General features: G+C 38.7%; 1 pseudogene; it reads left to right on the forward strand.

Moving 5' to 3' along the window:
* Window positions 1-835: 835 nt before the first annotated feature.
* Window positions 836-959, forward strand: LOC148038949 (5.8S ribosomal RNA; annotated as a pseudogene; the record flags this gene model as incomplete).
* Window positions 960-20,470: the final 19,511 nt, after the last annotated feature.

Here is a 20,470-nt window from a genome sequence, read left to right on the forward strand (position 1 = left end):
TAGGATTCATAATTATTAGCCTTTGTATTTCCCAATTAGCACCCCCTACATGCCTCCAAGCTCTGTGCATTTTGAGGCATTGTAGAGGTGTAGTGCTGGACAGTGGCTTGTGGTCTAGGTGGTTTACCATGTAGGCTGAAATGTATCGGTAGCACCATGGGGTGATATTGCTCCACAAGGGTGGTTCCTCTCCTTGTCGAGGTCATGGCTATTTGCAAGTGCATCTTCTAGGGTGGGTGTGTCGGATTAGGCTCTTTGGGACACACATCTGTAAACAATGCAAACCATTCTATCTCTATGAGGGATCGTGCTTGGAGTCCAGTCTGCACGTCATCTCTCCCCTCGTGAAAGTTGGGTGATAGTGGGGGAGGTGATGCTTTGGGGTTGTCCCACGATTGTACAGGGGGAGGAAGGAGGGATGCCTTTGACCTCTCTCCCTTGCTCAGGGGAATCCCCTCCATCGTGACCGTTCGGGCATGCCGCATGAGGAACTTAATAAACCTTCTCTTGTCTGAGATTCCTTCCCCTCGGCAGGATTGGAACACAAAATGCAATGACTCTCAACAACGGATATCTTGGCTCTTACAACAATAACACCATATTAGAGAATTTGAAAAATTTTCAAGTCCCAATTTCAAATAAGTGATAAATATTTGACCACGTGGCTAAATCTTGATCTATATTTAAAAGTGGAATTTGGAAAGGTAGCTTATGTAGTATTTAGGATAAACTCCACCTTTAAGTAAGACAACAAGATTTGACCATATGATCAAATAATAAAGGTACAGTGGGCTCCCAAAGTACGTGGAAATTCCCAAATTCCCTAATATAGTATTCAATGAAGAACGTAGTGAAATGTGATATGTAGTGTAAGTTGCAGAATTCTGCGAATCATTAAGTCTTTGAAAGCAACTTGTGCATGCCGCTCGTAAGGATGGTGCTAGCTTGTGGAGGCACAAAGAATAGCAAGGCATTTCATGGAGATGGGCCAGCCTAGAAACAATAACAAGGATTTTGAGCCGAGGAAATGGAAGCAAACACTATGATAAGAAAGAGAACATAACATGCACCTTGGATAGAAAAGAGAACAAAATTCATGAGTAATACTGGCAACCATGGATACAATAGTAAACAAGAGCAACAACAATATAAAAACTTATAGATCATTTACAAGATGCAAAAATGAGACATAGACTTCCTACATAAGCTTGTCATGAAGAATAGCAACGTATTTTATGGAGATGGGCCAGTCTAGAAACAATAACAAGGATTTTGAATCGAGGAAATGGAAGCAAACATTACGATAAGAAAAAGAATATAACATGCACCTTGGATAGAAAAGAGAGCAAAATTCGTGAGTAATACTAGCAACCATGGATACAATAGTAAACAAGAGCAACAACAATATAAAAACTTATAGATCATTTACAAGATGCAAAAATGAGACATGGACTTCCTATATAAGCTTGTCATGAAGAGTTCTTGGCCAATTAGGAATAGCTACATCTTCGACGTATGAAAGAATTCAAAATATATTTGTTGGGACCTAAAACAGGCTTGATACTGGCTCTAAGGCTCTACCTAGGCCTCTATGCTCAACCAAAACACCCCATGGCCTCATAGCCAAGAGCGTTCGGAGGCTACTTACACTAACCTAACTTAAATAAGCATTTATATCATTTATAGTCCAATGCATCCCTCCCCAAACTCCTCACAGGGAGCCCCTACACATATTGGTATTATATACCATTTAAAACAGACACAAAGAGTATCCCTCGGCTGATTGCCGTGGCCCCTCTATGGCTCTCCTACACCCCAGGGATTCTCCCCTCCCAGAATGCACCGTGAACACATATAACACATATGACACAATCCTCTCTTTACTCAATCGCTCTAGGAGATAGAATATGATTCTCACTGCACACTCCCCAAAGAAACCGATCGCTAGCACTACAGCTTGGGATACCTCACCCTTAGCGTGGGTAAATGTTTATGAAGATAATTGCTATGTATCCAGGATGATACCATGTGTTGAATGCAATGCAATTGTGAATGATTCATAGTGCTCAACCAGTTCTATTAATTTAAAATAACATTGCGATAGTACAAAACCATTTCTTTTCATGCTTTCATTCTAAGCGTAATTGCTATGTTGCGTATAGGGTCAACATGGAGCATACTCGTGCTGCTTAATTCTCAAAAACACGTATCCTGTGTGGAAAATGCATCAGAAAAAATTAGATTTAGCATGTAAACAACACTTATTATCCCCTCCTCTCTCCATCGTTTAGGATAGTGCATTTAGTGCTAGGTTGAAAGAGCATTTTGATATATTTTTCTTCATAAAGAGTGATAAATACTCACTTTAACCTAAAGATAAGACTAAACAAAGGCTAAACCTCATATTTCAACCCTACCATATATCCACAAACACATATATTATTTTTTCCTATTTTTTAAATTAAAAAAATCTATTTTTCTCTATTTTCTCTATTTTTATATTTATTTATAAATAAATATTTATATTTTTTATTTTATAATGTGACTTGATTAGACTTGCTAAGAATTATTTTCATCCCTCATTTCATCCCATGAGAACACCATTGACACATCAAAACCCCCAAAATCCATGATTTACCCTAAAATCATAATTTTGCATGTTTTGTGTATTTATGAAAAAAACAATAGATGAATGGTCCTTGCTGATTTTATTAATGTTTCTCATAAAATAGATCATTGACAATCAAGAGCAATCATTTTCAACCATTTGCAATCAAGATCTATCATAAAACAATGAAATTTATCACTTATAAATTTGTGCTTTATCTCACACGTATCTCGTATTTGAAAGACCGTTGTCACTCAGTAATAGCCGTTAATGCTCCTCCAAACATTGATCTTTGCTCCATCATGTCTCATCATCGTCTCCCAATCAAAATATCTCAAATCAGCCTACCCCCTTCTCTCATAGATTGAACGATAGAAACATGCATCAAGAGGAGAGGAGAGAGGAGAGAGAAAGACTAAATTCTGAGATCTCCATTCAGGCAGCCATTCCGTGCGTGGAAGTCGATGATTGGAAGCAAAAAAATCAGGAAATCCATGAGTATGATCAGATTGGCTGCTTGCTTTCAACCTCTCCACCCCCCAATCACCAAATCGATGCCCCTTTCCCCCTGCCCCCCCTCCCCCATTTAATGAAAAAAATTTAGATTGATCCTTTTGGGGCCCCCACAAAGGCTCAAGGCCATGCCCACTTGAATTTTGGCCATTATTTGGCCTTCTAGGTGCTTGGCTTCAGTTTCTTCCCCGTCTCGGCAACCAATTCGAGATCTGAAAAATTATGTGCATCCATCTTGAAGCCCCGAACAGCGGAGCACTCATCTTACTTTGGTTTGGCACTTGGAAAATTTATTAAAAATCCACAATCACTACAAAGGTTGGTCTTTTGAAGAAATTTGCATTGCCATAATCCATGGTCACTTTAAATTGTTGGATCCATGTCTTCCACTTTTGTCGGGCTTCAAATTTCGCTTTGAATTTTGCATCATTTCGCATCTACCCAGAACTTATATTTAAATCCCGCTCTCAGTATCCTTAGTATTTGTGTCCTTCTTGATAAAGACAAGAAACCGTCCCGTAAACCATTTGATGAAATACCTTCTCTTAGGATCAGCATGCTGAAGAACATATCGATTCCTTGCACATGTGGTATTCCCAAATTCCTACTACATTGCCGCATCCATGCAATGCCAATGTTTAGGATGACCATTGAGTTCGAGGGAGAAAACCTGAGACAAAAGAGAAGGTATAATCTCCAACTTCCCCCCAATTTTACCACTCTCCTAAAGGAGTTGCCATGAAAGATGAAGACAATAGAGCAAGTTATGGCATTGTTGGTTGCTTCCTCCAAATGCATGAGCAAGACATTGTGCCCTCTTTGGTGTTCTACAAATTGATTACACAAAGTACTCTCAGTGACTTTGATACTTGTCTTTTGGCCCTTCAGTTGACCTTCACCCAACTAACATTTCATGACTTCATACAATTCCAATGGTAAAATAGCTTCAGTTGAAGTCAATTACTCCAATGCCCCATCATCCACAAAATTCATAATTAGAAATTAAAAATCCTTTCAAAGAACACTCCACCAATGCTATGATGATATTCTCCCATAACATGATAGGTTGTAAAAAGCCTTTAAATATATATCCACCATAGCCTAAGTTCCCATGGCCAAGCCTTGTGGATAATACCACCACTTCATGAAGTCCCATATTGCTTGCAATATGACTGTATACAATTTTAAATATCCTACACCTCATACAACAAAGTCAAAATTTCACTAGCTTCCACATGAGAATAAAAAATAATCTAAAAGATAATAACATTGGCAACAATCTCAAAGTAATATAGTGGTATTCCATGTAGAGAATCAATCCATGAAAACCTACAAACAAACATAAGAGTCAAAAAATCATAGGTTGCCATATCAGGCAAAAATCATAGCCTACTGTATCAAGTAACACTATTGAAGGCTGAACTAAATTAATTGCAATTTTCAGCTTTCCTTGCGCCTTTGAGTTGAGCCATCATAATCTGGCTATACTATCGCAATTTGAATCCATTAATTGTTGGCTTAATTATCTCACCTTGTAGTGTAGCCAAAACAAAAGTTCCTTGGCCCACATCTTTGACAACTTCATACATACTTGTATATTGTGACTTTAACTTCCTTGGGTGCTTACCACGCTTAGAATTGTATACCATCACAAGATCTCCCTCCTTAAAAATCTTCTTCTTCACATGTTGATTGACCCATGCTTGCCATCTTGACTACACTACTGCTGATAGGTAGTGAACTATAATCTAATCCTCTTCGAGTTGCATCAGCTTCTAGAACATGTCATGTATTGAATCCTCATGAGATAATCTATGAGTTACTGCTACTCTCAGGCCAGGAGCTAAGAATTCCATTGGAACCATTGCCTCAAGTCCATAGACTAACTTGAATGGAGTCAAACATGTTGACACCTTATATGTTGTGCAAAAATACCATAGTGCTGAATCTAATTCGGTTTCCCAATCCTTATAGTTATTAGTGACTATCTTCTTAAGAATCCACAACAAGATCTTGTTAGAACTCTCATCTTGCCTATTTTCTTGAGGGTGGTAAGGTGTTGACTTCTTATACAAAATCATATGTTTAGAAGTCAGCTCCTTAATCACTTCATTCAGAAAATGCTTACCATGGTCACTTACCAACTCTATAGGTAGCCAAATTGAGTCATTATATTAGAATAGACAAAATATGCTACATTTGCTACTTTATTATCTTGCAAAGCTTTGGCTTCAACCCACTTAGTGTAGTAATATGTACGTACCAAAATATACTTATTTTTACTTTGACAAGCTATTGGTTTAGTAGGGCCCACAAAATCAATGCTCCATTCTTGGAAAGGCTCTAGAGGCAAGACATGATGATCCTACATCCTATCTCTAGGCTGAGGTTGTCCTTTTCGCATATAGGTAATGCACTCCTTTGCATATTGATGAGCATCTTTGAGCATCGTTCACCACCATAAACCATCTTGAAGAATCTTCTTGCCTATAATCTCATTGGAGAAATGACATGTCCGTCCCACATGTGCCTCATGTAGTATAATGGGCTATTCTTCAAGTCACACATCTTCGCAAGACATTGTCAATGCCCCTTCTATAGAGCACTCCCATGATAAGATGAAAGTGTTTGCTTTGCAATGCTTGTCTTCTATTGTGGTCTCTGGACAATTTTGCAAACATTACTCCATCAAGTAGATAATTTAGCATTTGATCATAAAAAGAATTGAATTAACGTACCTACACACTGAATAGCTCTCCATCAAGCAACTGATTATTTACCCGTTGTACATGATCCACTAACTCAATCCTGCTCAAGAAATCAACTATATAGCATGGTCTTTTCCTCATGCATACACTATTTTATAATCAAACTCTTGCAAAAGAAGCATCCACCTTGCTAATCTTCCTGTAAATTGTGGTTTATTAATGAGGTACAATAAAGCTTGATGATCCACATGAAAAATTACTTGGTTCCCCAACAGGCAATGCCTAAACTTCTGTAATGCAAATGTAATTCCAAGAGCTTCTCTCTTAGTCATTGTATAATTCTTCTCACCTACTTGTTGTAAGCCTTCTACGAGCCTTCTACTTGGATAATAGCGGGTCAATATTAGCATGCAACCCTTTCTTGCATAAGGACTACACCCATTCCAATGTTACATGCATCAATGAATATATGAAATGGAATGTCCTACTGCGGAGGTTGCGAAATTGATGCCACTACGAGCATCCTCTTTATTATGCTAAAAGTTTTATTCTAATCATGCCTCCATACAAATGCCTCCATACAAACTGAACTTTCTTATTAGTAAGCAAATTAAGCACAACATAGATATGAGATAAATACCAAAGATACCTATTGTGCCATTTCACTTGCCCCACAAAGTGCATCACCTCTTAGACTACTGCACGTACAACAACCTTCTAAACTACTTGAATTTTCCATGGGTCTATAGCCATACCTTCCTATGAGATAATATGGCCTGAAAGAATCTCATTTTTAGTAGCAAAAACTGATTTAAATGGGTTAAGAGACATCCCAATCTGTTGGCATATTTGAAAAGACAGCCTAAGATACTGTAGGTGATCTATTTTCCTACCCAACACACAAAAATCATGTATGAAAACTCTCATAAAAGTAGTGAGATATGGATCAAACATTTTATGTGCTGCACATTGAAACTCTAGTGGTTTGTTCTTTAACCCAAAATTCATAACATTACTTACAAATGCTCCCCATTCCATTATAAAAGTGATCTTATCCATACCATCTGGGTGCATTCGAATTTGATTATATCTAAAGAAACCATCCAAAAAACTATAGATCTCATGACCTGCTATATCATCTAATAAGAAATCTGTAAATAGAAGAGGGAATGGATCAATTATTATTGCTGCATTCAATTTTCTATAATCCACAGAAACCCGTATCTTGCCATTCTTTTTGGGGACTACTACAATAGGTGACAACTAGGTCACTTCATTCACTAGCTTGATGAAGCTAACTCTAAGAAGTTTGTCAATCTCTTCTTTCACACGTTTATCATAGTTTAGATTCATGTAGCACCTTTTCTGCATGATAGGTTTAGCATATGCCTTCAAATTAATTCTATGTTGACACACCCTTGGATCGAATCCCTTCATGTCAGTGTACTCCCAAGCAAAAATATCCTGGAATTCTTTGCATAAATGAATGAAGTCCTACTTGAAGTCTTCCTCAATGAAATTACTCACCTTTATCAATTTAGAACTTGATTCAGCATCCAAATACACTTCATGAGCATCATCTTCTAGCACTCTTGCTTACTTGCTCTAACTGTGTTCATATTTCAACTTAGCATCAATAATGGCTTGTTGACTAGCTCTATCAAGAGTCTCCTCTATTTTTTATGAAGAATTTTTCTACTCTTTGAGAGTCTCCACATAGTTCCTTTACTTCCCTTAGGACAATCACTACTTTCTCTATCCAATTTAGTGTTCTATTGTATCATGTCAGTGTTTTCTTGTATCAAGTTTCTATTTACCTATAGCGGTGAACCTACTGCCTGCAATGGTAACCTCTGTACCTGTAGTTATAAACTCTTTGCTTGCAGAGGCGCTAAAGTTGCTTCCTACAATGATATTGTTGTAAACACATTATATTTAGATAAAAAAAATTCGACATCCACCTTAAAGACCGGTATAATGGTAGGATTAGCCTGCAAAAGAGTTCATCATCATCATCTTCAATCTCGGATGCAACATTTATTGTCTGAGCAACCAATGGATGGTACTTTGGCTTTAGTACTACTTGATAGGATGTAGATAACTTGACCTCAGTACCACCATGAGGAATGATCTTTGTATATGCACCCCAATCTTGCTTTAACTTGGATATGATATGAATCTCCTTGACATTCCATTTGAAGGACAACAATGCTTACCTTAAACTTGAGCTCTATAACTTAAATGAGTTGATTCTTTAGGATCCCCAAAGACTGAAATCTATGCTCATCAGCCATTTTGACTTGAAATGGTGCTAGTACAAGTCTTTGTAATTTGTGTGAAAGATAGAACTCTTCAAGTATGATGTTTACTCTTAAGCCTTTGTCTAATGATACATCATCAAATTTAATGCCAAAATATTCCACTTGTATGGTTGGCACTTTATAATCCACCAATTTAGACTATGTGAGGATAATGGCTTGACATTCTAAAATCTACTCACTATTAGCAGCATAGTTTTTCCACACTTTTCCTTGATTCAGTATAATATTTTTTAAGAATTTCTCCTTGAATCATGGAATCAAGTCAAGGAACCTGTTCTAAAGTCAACAGTAATGAAGATTTAGCTAATGTAGCAAATAAGTCATGGAAACCTTGAGATTGTTCATAATGGTCTAAACTCTATTGTTGCTGGCCACTAAACTACACTTCTATCAGTGGCATATCCTGCTATTTTTCTACATCATACAGTGGTTGACTCCCCTACAACTCATATGATAGATCTATAGAGTTGAATTTTTAAAATTCATTTTTCAACTTTTGAATTTCCTTAGAGGCTACTTTCCTAGCCTTCTCCTAATCATCCAAATTTATCTTATGCTTGGCTTTAGCCCTAGTGATGGTTAGAATTGTTAACTCTTGCAGATAATATTTCACAATGATATTGTTTGAACAATCACAACCTACCTATGGCTATAACCCATGTTGGATTACACTTAAAATGCCCTTACTTGGCACATCTTTCTACTGAACTTCTTTAATTTTCTACTCTAGTTGTTGGCTTATTGCTTGGTCCTCTGTGATCTCTATAGGTATTTCCACTAAGACCACTACTGCATGTGCTAGTGGTTCCTATCCATGGGGTAGTCGTGCCGATTTCATTTCTTGCTACTCTCTAGGGTCTGCATTCCCCTTTCAGACCTATGGCATACCCATAGCTTGCTACTCTCTAGGGTCTGCATTCCCCTTTCAAACCTATGGCATACCCATAGCTTGCAATTAGGTCTTGACATATATCCTTGCCTACCATAGTAATAGCAAGGTCCATGTTACCTTGGTTGGGCATTATTCCACTGCCTTGGTTGGTTATTTCCCCCCCATTTCTCAGGTGGATGACCCTTCTTGCCAAAACCTCTAAATTCATGCTATTGTGCTATCTCAAGTGTAATTCAATTTATGGGTGCCGCTGGGGTAGTGCTGCTTGTTATCTTGCATTCTGCACCATTAGATTATACCAGCATTCTCTAGCCTCATGGCCCACCTTCTAATATATGATGCACGACCTCACATTCGTGGGAGTGTTAATAACTCCCATACCCAAAAATTGTTTCTTTATTTTCTTCTCTAACCTTTTTTCCAAAGTCATATTGTTCTTTATTCTTATCTTTAGAAGAACTCTTATCCTTTTTGGATCTCTTTTTGTACCACTTCTGCCTCCATCTAGTCCTATCATCATCCAAGTCACTTGATTTGGATCCAGCTTAGAACCGGATGAGGTATAATCGTCATCACTGATGTCCTATGAATTAGAATCGAAGTCTGAGGAATCTTTATTCTTCTTCTTCTTGGATCTGCTCTTGCAAAGTCTTTTCTCCACCTATTTTGCTACTTTAGCTAGCACATCTATGGTGTTATTATTTTTGACTTCCATATTAGCAACTACTCCTACAATAGCTTTATCCAATCCATTAACTGTTGAGATGACAAGCTCAACACATGCGGACATTGCTGATGGACCGCCTGGTTAGATGGGTTCACACGTCTACACTTAGCACGTCGGTGGTCATTATGACTCTCACATGGCCACTGACTCATTACTTATTATATTCAGGTTGTTACACCTATTTACAGCTGGCATAGTTATAGCGCCAGTCGACTAGTGTAGTCGGTTATGCATTGTTTGACTTAGTAGGCCACTTTCCTTTTATGTTGTATCTTATCTATACTTTGTGTACATTGTAAAGAGTGTGGAAGAAGAAGAAGAAATCAACAAGAAAACGTTTTGGCCTCCATCTCTCTTCTTGTCTCTTGAGTGAGCTTCTCCTTGTGCATTCTGTGTGTGTTCGGCGCAGCATCTTGAGCAACCCCCTCCACCACACGATTCTTGACATGGTATCAGAGCCGCGCCATTGAGAGAGGCTAATTTCGAAGGTTGAAGCAAAGGAGAAGAAGCAAGGTTCGAGTAAGCAAGCCACGGGTAAGAAGCTCTCCCATCCTTCAACTCTTTCTCTTCGATAGTGCTTGTGGAGGCACTGGAAGCAGGGCAGAGCAAAAATCTCAGATTGCCGTGAGATTTGGTGTGCGTGAAGAGCACTATGTATTCTGCAAATTAACCCTTTAGGGCTTTCCCGCAGTTATTTTGGGCATCTGAGGCCGTTTCAGGGCCCGTTTTAGAGCCGCAAGGTTGCGGACAGCAGTTTCAGGGTACGCTGTGACTTCGACTGTATTGACTGAAAGTGGGTGCGAGGTTACAGATTTCAGATCTGTAAGTTCAAAGGTGTTTACCAGTGAGTAAACACAAGGTTTATCTGCAAACAGGTTGCAGATTGCATGTATTGTTGAGCAGACAGTTAAAAAGGCTGTCTGGTGTATTACTGTGCACTACAGGTCCAGGGTTGCAGAAGATTTACTTGCTGTTGGTATTAATTTTGTGATAATGGCAGAGAACAGTGGAAGCCCTATCATTGAGAAGCTCGACAAGAACAACTACCCTTCATGGAAGTTCCGTGTCACGAACTTCCTTATTGGAAAAGGCCTCTACGAGTTTGTTTCAGGTGAAGAAAAGGAACCGGAGATGAGTGATCCTCCAACTGCAGAAGAGACAAAGGCACGAAAGGAATGGAATGCAAAGGATAAAAAGGTCATGTATTGGTTGTCTGCAGTAATTGACAATAATATGCTGGGACACATTAGAAATGCAGAGAATTCATATGCAGCTTGGACCATACTTGAAAGTATGTTTTCTGTAAATACAAAGGCACGAAAGATTCAACTCAAGCAAGAGTTGAATACATTAAAGAAAGGGAAGATGTCTATCAATGAGTATGCACTGAAGGTAAGAAGCATTGCAGATGCATTGGCAGCGATTGATGCAATGCCCGATGATGATGATTTGGTGTCGTCTACCTTGGGTGGACTTAACAATGAAAAGGCTTGGAAGTCTTTTGTAACTTCTGTATATGTCAGAAAGCCATTTCCAGATTTCGATGAGTTGGTCTCCCTTATGATCACTGAAGAGATCAACATGCAGAGTGAGACATCTGAAAGAAGTGGTGAACAGGTCCAAGCTTTCTACTCCAGTTCAGGAAGGGGACGTGGCAGGTTCTCTTCAAGAGGCCGTGGTACAGGACGTGGTAGTGACAACCAGCAAAACAGATTGAATCAGCAATTTGGCGATATGCAGGTTTCAGGAGGTCGTGGTAACTTTAGAGGCAGGGGGAGCTTTAGAGGAAGAGGTGGATGGCAAAACAGAGGTTCTAACAACTCTGGTATTGTGTGCCACTACTGTGGCAAAACAGGTCATATTGCAGCCCAATGTTATGCTAAGAGAGATAATATCCGCAGTGGTAAGTTGCAGCAAGGAAACTATGCATCGTCTTCACGACAGAATGAAGACAAAAATGAACGTTTGTTTGTTATGCAGCATATGCTGAATGCTGTTACAGGAAAGGGAACACATGAAGATGTTTGGTATGTTGATTCAGGTGCATCCAATCATATGATCAGCCATGCAGAATGGTTTGGAGAGATGCAGGATTTGCAGAATGCAGGTTATGTGCAGACGGGTGATGACTCATGCCACCCAATTTCACACATTGGAAAAGTTCCCTTGTCCTTGCATGATGGTAAGACAAAGAGTCTTTCAGATGTATTACATGTGCCATCTATTACAAAGAACTTGGTGTCAGTCGGTCAAATGGTAGAGCAAGGGCTGCAAGTCAGATTTAATGCAAAGGGCTGCTTTGTAGAAGACTTCAATGACAAGTGCAGGTTGGTGGCAAAGGGAAGTAGAGTTGGACGTATGTTCACTCTAGATGCTGGAATTCCTACTATGAATGCGGCTATGTATGCCAAAGGAAAAGGTGTTGTTGCAGACATTGAAATTTGGCACAAACGCATTGGACATGCAAATGTACAAAGGCTGAAATTAATGCAGTCCAAAGGGTTGGTTACAGGTTTGCCTACATTTAAAGTTGCAGAATTTTAGAAGGTATGTGAAGCATGTCAGTTTGGTAAGCAGGCAAGACAACCCTTTTCACATGACAGAGATGTAAGCAGAAATATCCTTGATGTTGTGCATACAGACATTTGGGGGCCTACACAAAATGTATCTCTTGGAGGTAGTTCATACTTCGTCACATTCATTGATGATTGTTCTAGAAAGCTGTGGGTATATTTTATGAAGGAAAAGAGTGAAGCGTTTGAGCACTTTAGAACTTTCAAGGCTGCAGTTGAAAGAGAAACAGGCTTGAAAGTAAAGTGCCTGAGGTCAGATGGAGGGGGAGAGTACCTCTCAAATGAGTTCAGTGATTTTCTGAGGTCTCATGGGATAAAGAGACAGTTCACATGCAGGTATACCCCACAGCAAAATGGGGTTGCAGAAAGGAAAAACAGGCATATTGCAGAAGTTGCACACGCCTTGATGGCTGAAAAGAATATGCCTAAGCATTTTTTGTCTGAGGCTGTTCATACTGCTGTTTATATTATGAACAGAACTCCCACAGCTGCAGTTCATGGTATGACCCCCGAAGAATGTTTTACAGGTAAGAAGCCTGATGTTTCACACTTGAAAGTATTTGGCTGCATTGCGTATGTTCATGTGCCAGATGAGTTGCGGAAGAAACTGGATCCAAAGGCTGAAAAGTGTGTCTTTATTGGATACTCTTTAGAGCAGAAAGGGTATCGCTGTTACAACCCTGTCACATGTAAGTTCAGAGTGAGCAGGGATGTCATCTTTGATGAAATGAGTAGTTGGTATGCATCTAGTGGTGATGCATTGGATGTTGATGATGATCATGACACTCATGTGCAGGCTGAAAGGCAAGAATCACGGACTCTTAGTGGACCAGAGACATCATCTAGTAGTCCTTGGTCTGGGAGACTAAGGAGTACCTCTACATCTTCGAGTGCATTTAGTAGCACTACAGGTAAAGACAAAGGAAAGAATAAAGTGTCAGAAGGCATTGATGCAGTTCTTGATGGAGACTCCAGTGGCTCAGAGAGCTTGGATGATGAGCTTGGCATTCCTTCAGTGAGGACTCCAGGTGTGCAGAGAGCACATGTTAATGCAAAGACTCCATTGAGTGATCCAGTAGTACGCAGGTCTAGCAGGGTGAGATACCCTGTTAAAAGATTTGGTTTTGAGGGTTATGCAGCTCACCATTATGCTTATATGGTGAAACTAGTTGAGGATGTTGAGCCCACATGTTTTGAGGAGGCTATTGGTCATGCTCATTGGGATGCAGCAATGGATGAGGAGATGGCTGCATTAGAGGCCAATAAGACTTGGGATCTAGTATCATTGCCGAAGGGAAAGAAAGCTATTGAATGTAAGTGGGTTTATAAGATTAAGCACAATGCAGATGGTTCTATTAGCAGGTACAAAGCTAGGCTGGTTGCAAAAGGCTATGCCTAGACATATGGCATAGATTATGATGAAACCTTCAGTCCAGTTGCTAGGATGGCAACTGTCAGATGTGTGATTGCTTTGGCAGCAGCCAAAGGTTGGAGGTTGCAGCAAATGGATGTAAAGAATGCCTTCTTGCATGGTGATTTGCAGGAAGAAGTGTATATGGATCAGCCAGCAGGTTATGAAGATTTAGAGCATCCCACGTATGTGTGCAAGTTGAAGAAGGCACTCTATGGGCTCAAGCAAGCACCTAGAGCATGGTCTGACAAGATTAGAGAGTATATTGTCAATATTGGCTTTTATGTTTCTGATTCTGATCACTCACTTTATGTGAGAAAGGGAGATGCAGGTTTGGTCATCATAGTCATCTATGTGGATGACTTGATTATTACAGGTGATAGTGATAGTGGAATTGCTGAAGTCAAGGGCTGTTTGAAGATGAAGTTTGAGAAGAAGGATTTAGGTGAGCTAAGGTACTTCCTTGGCATTGATGTGATCAGATGTGATGATGGTATATGGCTGTCCCAAAGACAGTATGGCTTGGATATGTTGTCCAAGTATGGTATGACTGCATGCAAACCACTTTCAGTCCCATTGGAGCAGAATGTAAAGCTGAGTGCTGATGTTGGGGATGAGATAAAAGACCCTACTATGTTCAGGAGGATAGTGGGGAGTTTGATCTACATGACCATTACAAGGCCAGACTTGAGCTACGCTGTTGGTCTTGTGAGTCAGTTTATGCAAGTACCTAGAAAGCCACATTTGGATGCAGTCATACGCATATTGAGATATGTGAAGTCCACATTAGATTATGGACTTTTCTATGAGGCAGGTACAGATGTATAGGTGTTTGGATACACAGATGCAGATTGGGCTGGTAGTATGTCTGATAGAAGATCTACCAGCGGATACATGTTCTCTCTTGGTAGTGCAGCAGTTGCATGGAGCAGCAAAAAGCAATCTACAGTTGCTTTGTCGAGTATAGAGGCTAAGTATAGAGGTGCTGCTGTTGCAGCATGTGAGGTAGTATGGCTGCAAAAGCTATTGGCTGATTTGGATGTGCAGGTGGAAGGTCCAGTTGTCATTTATTGTGACAACATGAGCAGTATACAGTTGGCTAGGAACCCTGTGTTCCATGCCAGGACAAAACATATTGAGGTACGCTACCACTTTGTGAGAGAGAAGGTACTAGCAGGTGAGATTGACTTGGTGTATGTCAGCACACAGGATCAGATAGCTGACATCTTCACGAAGGCATTGGGTACAGAGAAGCTTCAAAAGTTTCGAAGCTTACTTGGAGTTGCAGAGATGCAGTTGAGCTTGAGGGGGAGTGTTGAGATGACAAGCTCAACACATGCGGACATTGCTGATGGACCGCCTGGTTAGATGGGTTCACACGTCTACACTTAGCACGTCGGTGGTCATTATGACTCTCACATGGCCACTGACTCATTACTTATTATATTCAGGTTGTTACACCTATTTACAGCTGGCATAGTTATAGCGCCAGTCGACTAGTGTAGTCGGTTATGCATTGTTTGACTTAGTAGGCCACTTTCCTTTTATGTTGTATCTTATCTATACTTTGTGTACATTGTAAAGAGTGTGGAAGAAGAAGAAGAAATCAGCAAGAAAACGTTTTGGCCTCCATCTCTCTTCTTGTCTCTTGAGTGAGCTTCTCCTTGTGCATTCTGTGTGTGTTCGGCACAGCATCTTGAGCAACCCCCTCCACCACACGATTCTTGACATTAACAAAGTATGAACATTGCAAATATATGGAAGTCCTATCTTCTTCATTCAACCTATTTATAGGTTCTTAAATTTTTGTGCATAGTCCTACACCAGCATTATCTTCTGCTTGATTTGATTTAACTTCTTTAACACATTCATAGCTATCTTATGTTTTCTAAATCTACTTAGAAAAGTAGTTTTAAGGTCATCATATGTAGTAAAATGTCTAGCATCATAAGCGTTGTACCAATCCATAGCCTTACCTTTGAAGGTTGCTACAAACTGTTGCAGCTTGACTTGGTCCCCGAACATACTGTTGAAATTGCTAACCACCCACCTTGTCTAAAACTATGTGATATGGCAGCCCAGGTCCTCTTTCTTCTTGCCAGAGAACTTAGAAGCCCTAACCTTAGGATTGACTGGTGGGTTTTGATTCATGGCTCTTGGCTTCTTCTTCTTCAATGGAGGTAGAGGATCAAAACTAAGAGGTGTCTTTGTAGTAACTACTTTACTCTAATCAACACTGTACTTTCTAACACTAGATGATGTAATCTCTCTGTCACACGTTTGGGAGGATTTGAGTGCTTGTTCAAGTTAGGCACTCCATCTTCTATTTAAGAGAACTTGGATGAGATTTTGATGTAGCAGGGGAATGATACACAATAGTAGTACTAGTAGCAGAGGTACTGATATCCTGGAACTCCTCTCTAAATGGTGGCAATTTCTCTTCATCAAGGGTGCCAATTCCTCATGCTTCACCATCATTCTGCAATATCCCTTGCTATTGTCTTGCCAATTAACTCGTTGGACGTGCATGTTAGGATGACATTTGATGGATGCAAATAATTTTCTAACGTATATGCAGAAATGCAAAATTAAAGTCCTAGATTGCATCATTCTGCTTCATGCAATGTGCCTTTGCTTCAAATTTTGACCAAAAACTCAGATTTTTGGCATCAACAAACAGAGGCATTTTTTGGTTAGTCTTTAATTCTAGAGATGGAGAACATCATAGGGAGGGTTGAATAATCCTTGTTTTGAAAATATATTACTGTTTTATATAGGAAATTAGAATTCCTACATTAAAAAATTTTCCATTTTTGCTAGTGTTTTAACACAAAGAAATAAGGAAGCAATGATAGGACTGCCAAAGCATTGTAGCCCCTAATTTATGTAGAATGCATAATAGGACTGCAATGCATCATACAGAAATACATGTCACTACTCTTGGTAGTGTGGAGAATACACAATCTTGTATCAAGCAGCTCATAGGAAACCCAAACATTATGACATAGAAACATGAGAATGCATACTATGACACTTATACTCAGAAAATTAGAAACATAGAACATAGAGAATATGCTAAAAATAGACAGAAACATAATGGATCATGGTGCCAATTGTCAGATCTCATATATCATCATAGGAATCCATTATACAATAGGTCATGAATATCAAGAATGAGCAAAATGTGAATGATACCACAAATACCTCTTCAGGCCACATTGAAAATTGCCTACATAACTATAACTTCATGAGGAATCTAAAGATTGCCCCACACATAGAACTACTATGACTAAAGTACTAACCATGCTAAGGGAAATCATAATTCATGATGTGTGAAGCCATGGCTAACAAGATATAGTGTATGTAGTTAGAACATGTAACTGTGGTTACAAATCTTAGTGGTTATGTCAAGTCTATAACTAGAGACAAAGTTCTATAGTTAACTGTGTCTACAATTGAAGATATTGTTGAGAATCTTGTAAGAAATGGCTAGTTTTTGCCATTTTAGCAAGTCATGAAAATTCCTCAAGGTATTTTGAAGGTATGTGGACAAAAAGAGAGCTACATGAGGCTAGGGGGACCTAAACTGACCTCTACTTTTTGGAAAATAGGCTTTTCCTTCTTTCTTCAAGCCTTCTTTGAAGCTTCCGTGGAAGTCATAAAATGTCACCCTCATTCAACTCTCAAGATTTCTTTCTTACACACCAACTAATTACATAGGAATAGTCTTCACATCATGAGCAAAAGAACAAGTACCTTAAAGGTGAGATTTCACTTAAGAATATTACACTCCTAGCTCATGCAAATAGTGCAGAGTTCCAAACTATTTAAGGAGCTTTGATGTCCACAAATTTCACTAAGTAGGGCTTATGCCTTGCTTATTTTTCCACTCAATCTTAAAATAGGATATTCAAGAGCTCCTTCTTTTGTCATCATGTTTAGTACAACAATAGAGGCAAAAGAGTTAGAGCAATTTGTGCTGTTGAAAACAGTCTTATCAATGCTGGTCTTCACTGTGGCCATTGATTCATGTTTGAGAAATTTATTATTTCACTTGCCACTTGTGGTCATGATCATCAACAACAAGAAATTAAGTATATTCAACATGTTCATTACATCATTCCATCTACAAAACTTTCTTGAAGGTTGGGACATTGTAGAAATAGATCTTGGACATTTTCAATCTTGCTCAAGCTTATGGCTTCATCTTTTAAAAAAAACATCATTTCTTTGACGCATTCAAGTACACAATTATATTTGCTATTCTATTTTCCTCATAATCGATTCAAATAGTGTAGATTACATTGGAAATACAAGTTGATTTAGGAACAAAATGTCTTTCAAACACTTAGGATTTGAGCTTGGAGGCATTATAAGCTACTTCTTCAACTTTAAAGGCATCAAGTAAGAAAGAGGAACATGAATATCAATCTCTAAAGCTTTGAAATTGATGGAGCATATTTGATAGACAAGTTTGAATATAAGAGAGAGTAGACTCAAAATATGGTCTACAATAGCTTCATTCCTTTGGTAACTCATTGTTCATCATTGAGTAGTGCTACCTACCATGATAATGATTGGGTCTCATTTCATCCTTAGTGTAAGTTTATGTAGAAATGATTAGTAGATGATGAAGGATGAGCACACTTCAAGAGCTAGAAGCACTAGATGTCTATATTATGTGCCTCATCTACAAATAGGACTACTTTTGTTATCTTTTCTTTCCCCTCCTCTCTCCATTACCCAACTTTGATGTCAATCTGCCTCATATTTCGAAAAGTATTTCACTAGTGTTACCAATGCAAAAACTAAGAATCCTTGAGTTCTGTTATTGCAATTACTAAGCCTGAAACTAGGATAGACACATGTCTCAAGGATTCAAGCATGAATCACCTCCTTTTTCTAGCAAAATGAAATTCAAGAGCTTTGTAAACTCTAGTTATATTCTTTGTTGAAGCTAACAAAGCCTTTGGGATGCTACGTGACATCTTCAGAAGAGCAGCAACATGATCTTTTAGAATATGAACAATTTAAGTTAGTTACCACTTTTGGTCTTGACATTCTAGTCTCATAGGTTTTAATTATAGGTTGCTTTGCTAGAATATAGGCATTCTAACATCTACACATAATAGAACACTTGTAAGAGGAGCCAATGGTGTACAAATCCTAGCAAGGTTAAGGGATTGAGCAAGGATAATCTTTTTGGCAAGTTTAAGGGCTTGAGCAAGGATAATCTTTTTGGCAAGTTTAAGGGCTTGAGCAAGGCTTGAGTGTAATTGTGCAAATTGACATTCCTAGCAAGCTTAAGGGCTTGAGTGCATTTATTGCAAACTAATCAGCTGTGCTTGGGATTGTCATGTTTGATATTAAATCTCTTTGACATGATTTTCATGTTGCTCAAGAACATGCTCTCTACTTTGCAACCCTCTCATTTGAGAGCACGACCTCTTGCTTCTCCTTGAAAGTTGCAATATTTTGCTTCACAACATTCTCTTCTCTTACTATTAATGTAGACAACCTGACAATCAGATCCATTTCTAATTGCTGCAATGTTGTGTGCTCTTTCTCAATCTACTTTTTCATCTCTTGCAAATATATTTTAAGCTTCTTCAATGATTCGTCCCTCTGGTTTGTAATCTCTTCCCATTGATTAGGTAGCTTCTGTCCTTCCAGTAATCTTTCATGGCTTTGTTATAGTTTCTTTTGCCACTCAATCAAAGACTTCCTCTTATGACAATTTTGCCTCATGAGCCTCCTTTTCTTTTTTGAAAGCATATGCACAACACTTAGTAGTGATATTCCAATGGAGAATGCCTCAATTTGGAGACAATTGCATCTATATCATTGCCATCAGTGAGTTGGCTCCCATTTGGTTTGCTTTCCCTCAAATTCTATGAACTAATTTGGGATTGGGCAACACCAATATCACGTGTATTTATTGAAAGCAAAGAGGAGCTGATCCTAAGATATTGTGTACTCTTAATATAGAAATTAAAAGCCTCATAATTGTAGAAGTGAGGTGCCTAAGGTCCAGAAAAAAGAGAATGCATAGTGTAGCTATAAGGTGGAGTCATTGTTTTAAAGGGGACAGTAGCCTATCTAAAAGAGTCGACCATAGTATAATGAGCTAGGAGGTGGTAGAGAAGATAAATGAGATCCAATTGGATTTGAGGGAGTGCATGAACATTCCATCAATTTACTCATCAAAAAGAGAAAGTTGGCAATCAAGTTGATCAATTTTATATATATCAATCAAATATTTTGCATATGCTAGGCAGCTAGACATTACATTAGACACCACAAAACTAGTTACAGAGTTTTTTTTTTTTTGGAAATTTGTGAAAGACTACAAGTAACGAAATCTTAGAAGACAAGACATCTAAAGTATGCAGTAGTTGTTGTATATCAAATACATGGCATGCCTTTTCATTGTAGCTAGTCTAGTGAAGGTTATTGTTGGTACATTTCTCTTTGAAATTCAAGCTACATCTTGAATTGGAAGTTCACATATTTTAGATTCAAATGAAATAGCAACTTAACCACCTCCTTTTATACACAAGAAGAAATGTCTTTTGGTTTGAAGGACCATCAAGAAAAGACAATAGTATATCAAGGATAGAACTTCGTATATTTAGAAGAAGCTCACAAATCTGAAAAGACACTCACCTCATAGGCTACCTCTTCCTACATAGTATGGTAGTGAAGTGCATTATGGTC

Source organism: Lygodium microphyllum, chromosome 3 (genome assembly GCF_053477565.2).
Source record: "Lygodium microphyllum isolate KBCC chromosome 3, Lygodium_microphyllum_v1.1.10, whole genome shotgun sequence".
In the NCBI taxonomy this organism is placed as follows: Eukaryota; Viridiplantae; Streptophyta; class Polypodiopsida; order Schizaeales; family Lygodiaceae; genus Lygodium; species Lygodium microphyllum.